Here is a 3,989-nt window from a genome sequence, read left to right as displayed (position 1 = left end):
CAGCAGTGCCCTGGCAGGCAGGAGGGCCAAGCGTGTCCTGGGGGGCATCAGGTACAGCATGGCCAGCCGGGCAAGGGAGGGGATTGTCCCCTCTGCTCTGCACTGGGGCGGCCTCACCCCCAGTGCTGGGGCAGCTTTGGGTGCTGCAGGATAAGAAAGTTATTAAACTGTTAGAGAGCATCCAAAGGAGGACAACAAAGATGGTGAAGAGCCTTGAGGTGAAGTTGTATGAGGAGCAACTGAGGTCACTTGTTCTGTTCAGCCTGGAGGAGACTGAGGGGAGTCCTCATTGCAGTCTGCAACTTTCTCATGAGGGGAAGTGGAGGAGCAGGCACCGATCTCTGCTCTGTGGTGACCAGTGACATGACCCAAGGGAATGGCCTGAAGTTGTGTCAGGAGAGATTTGGGTTGGATATTAGGAAAAGGTTCTTCACCCAGAGGGTGGCTGGGCACAGGGACAGGCTCTTCAGGGCAGTGGTCCCAGCACCAAGCCTGACAGAGTTCAAGAAGCATTTGGACAATGCTCTTGGGCACATGGTGTGACTCTTGGGGTGTCCTGTGCAGGACCAGGAGTTGGATTCAATGATCCTTGTGTGTCCCTTCCAACTCAGTTTATTCCATGATTCTGTGATAACTAAAAGTGAAGTGATAGGTTGCAGTTATATAAAAAACTAAGTAGCACTCAGTAACATCCTTCAGCACTGGAACTTGGTTGTCTGTACCATGTAATTATTAAAATCCTCCCTTGGCCTGGGTCAATTAATACTTTCCCAGCAGTTCCTGGAGCTCGCATGGGTCCAGATCATTCCCAGTAGGTGGTCTGTGTATGGCCATCCTGTTTTGGAGAATAAGAGAGTTTAGCACTAGGGACACAGGTTGTCCCATGATAGTTCACCTCAGCGCCAGAGCCAAGACTCAAGCACATTTAATTCACTGTTGCAGACAATGTCACAAATATTTAGGGCACTTTATGGAAAAATCCTCTTTGGTATTAAAGCAAGTTTATTTCTTCCTCAAAACTATTTGCAAATTCTCTTCCGTCTTGTTTTGCAACCTGACAGCTCACTCTGTAGATCCCTGCTGCTATGCAATGTTCCAGCCTCCATAAGCAAGAGCTGTACCATTGCTGGAATGACAATATTTACACAAGAAAGAGATTTTTAAAGTGTATAGTTAAAAAATGAAAATTGAATATCTTTCTGACTTGTTTGTTAACAGTCAAAATCATCTTTAAAGCTAGTGACATAAAAAAGGAAATCACTACTCTTCCTTTCAAGCCATCTCTAGAAAACTGCATGTAATAGGGAGGAAAGAAATACAATTTTGCAGGGAAAGAAATCTGACTGAAACCAACTAGACTGTGAACCATTCCTGCCAAATGCACCTTTTCTGGCCAGTCCAACAACAGACATACCTGCAGTAGAGAAACACTCACTGGGTTTTAAGATGTCTTTGGAAGTCTCTCTGAATTCTTCCACCATATGGAGCCCACATGAAACAATGGGGTGCAGGGCAGAGAGGAGGACAGCAGTGATCCCTTGGGAGAGATTCTGAGCCACCACTGCCTTCCCTGGACCCTTCCTCTGCTCTGGCCGGATAACCAGCTCTGTCCTTGAGATCTCCTACAGCAATGGAGACATTCCTTCCCACAGATCCTGACATTTAAGTGTGCTTTCACCTTCCAAGTAATTACAGAGAGACTGCAATGCTTGGCCAAACACGAATTAATAATTACTTAAGTATTTCTTTTACAGTGTGTTTTATATATACAGGTATTACACTCTTCTCAGGAAACAGGGGAATGAAACAACTGCATTGTTGTTATGGAACAAATATGCTGGCTTCTAATTTTTTAAAACTTTGCACTCCAAGTCAGCCTATTAAAAAATCATAAGCACAGGTCCCCATGGCAGAATATTATTTTTAATAGCTTCTTTCTAGTTGCTTTCTTTTTATTCCTACAGGCTTGTACCTCTTCACTTTAAAAAAAAAAAACAAACTGTTTTTTGTTTATCCTTTTTGTTTATTTTTTCACATAATAGTATGTCTTTGGGAGCCAGAGTCTTTGAGAAAGAGACAAAGAAAATTCTGGTAAAAACGATGACAACTGGCAAGGCAACATAACAAGATTCCAAATCTTCCCAAGCTGCTTCCAAGGTACTACTAATACTTTTATAGTCTAGTACTGTGCAGTAGGATAGTGCATGCTGTGTGGTATATACTATATTTTACTAGGATTTCAATAATACCATTATCTAGAGTTGTTAGAATGACTTTACCCTTTGTCCCAGTATCAGTTAACAGTTTTTTATTTCAAAGGTGTGTTTCCTTTTCACTACAGTAATTAATGCTGGCTGCAGTGAAATGAGAGAAATACCTCCTGAGACACTCCTAGTAGGCCTGTCTGCACCAGCGCTTAGAAATATTGCATGTGTGAAAAATGTGGTATGAGGTAGTCTCACGCCAAACAGTAATTACCAGTGTTTTTGACACTGATACCTTTGCACTTAAGATGTGAACTTGAATGGCAGGAGGTTTGAGCTTTTCAAAAGAGGCAGACCTTGGTGTGGGCAAGGTCTGCTGGGTACATGGATGGGACTGATCATCCCACGATGCCTGATGGAAGACAAAGCCAGAAACATGCAGTCTTTGACAGAGCCAGCATGGAACAATGATTTCATATCAAATATGCCCCATGCCCAAGAATTTGGTTTTGAAGGGTGGGCAATGGTTTTCTTATGGTCCTACTCTGTGTTTCAGCCCAGTGTGCACGAACTGCCTCCTTCCTGCAACCTCTGAAACAAGTTTCTGTGCAGCGTCTGCTCTTCCCCGTACTGCATTAAAAAAAAAAAAAAAGAAACACAGGGCTCTATTCAGCCAAAAATAACCCCTGCAGCTGTACTGTCTGAGCTCTGTGAGTCTCTTGTTCTCTAAAGATATTTATACAATTCTTAAAGGAAAAATATTCCCTTTCCAGCAATCATGGAGGAGGCTATTAGACATAATGATGATCCCATACAGCAGAGCTGTTGTTCTGTTCTCTGTCACAGCAGAAAAAGTTGTGCCTGTCCACAGTAGCCAAATCTCGGGAGCCTAAAAGGGCAGCAGAGAGCACTGCGTGAAAGTGTTTTTTTTCTTGGCCAAGAGTTTTCTTCTTGAGTAAGAGAAATGTGAACAGATCTATTTCATGCTCTGGTATTTCAACTGCCCCTTCTGGACCTAGAGTGTGGAGAAGTATGTGGATGGAAGAAGCAATTTATAAGGCTTAATGGCAGAAATCTCACAAGAAGGGAAAAAGGGGTGGGTGTGGGTGTGTGTCATTCTGCACACTTCCTCTTCATTTCCAGGAGCAGCTTAAAGGAAAAGAGGGTATTTGTGACTTGTCCCCCACCTGAGGCCAAGTGGGTTTTGCAGTTTCCATCTCCCCATTTCTCAAGAGTTATTCTGCACACTTGTGAGAGAAGGGTGGAGGTGCGAGTTAACAGTGGAATTAAACAATGAAACATACAAAATACAGAATCAGGGAAAGCTTAAGGAAGGAGGGGAACTCTGAATGTTATAAAAAGGATTCACTTTTGTCTTTCTGTTTGTCAGACAGTTTGTCCCTAGAGCTATGATACAGACCACTGGCTATCATGCAGGAGTTTGCATGAGTTTCAGAGATTTCCCACTGGAAGCAGCCAGAACTGGAATAAACCTGGTAAAAATGCACAACAGATAGCAGAGTAGATACCTTTAGTCTCCAAAGGCAAATAACAAGTCCAATTTAAGAATGATGAGGATTAAAGAAGAACAAAACTTTTGAAATAATACCAGTTGCAGAGATCAAAATATACCTCTACTTCAGAAAAAAAAAAAATAAAGGCCTATTATATTAACCATCTTTGTGAGGCTGTGGTTGAAGGAAACAGATTATTTGCTCAGATGTCCTTACCCCCCCCATAACAAATATAGTATATGGCAGTTCAGAGATTTTAAATTTCTTTGTT

General features: G+C 42.5%; 1 protein-coding gene across 2 annotated transcripts in view; it reads right to left on the bottom strand.

Moving 5' to 3' along the window:
• Nucleotides 1–3,989, bottom strand: part of ANKRD55 (ankyrin repeat domain 55) — a 47,031-nt gene that overhangs the window by 22,881 nt on the left and 20,161 nt on the right. The window lies entirely within an intron of this gene.

Source organism: Corvus kubaryi, unplaced genomic scaffold, assembly GCF_017639235.1.
Source record: "Corvus kubaryi isolate FWS band 111438036 unplaced genomic scaffold, C.kubaryi_AGA036_p1.0 37308, whole genome shotgun sequence".
Classification (NCBI taxonomy): Eukaryota; Metazoa; Chordata; class Aves; order Passeriformes; family Corvidae; genus Corvus; species Corvus kubaryi.
This window is presented reverse-complemented; position numbering and strand designations above follow the sequence as displayed.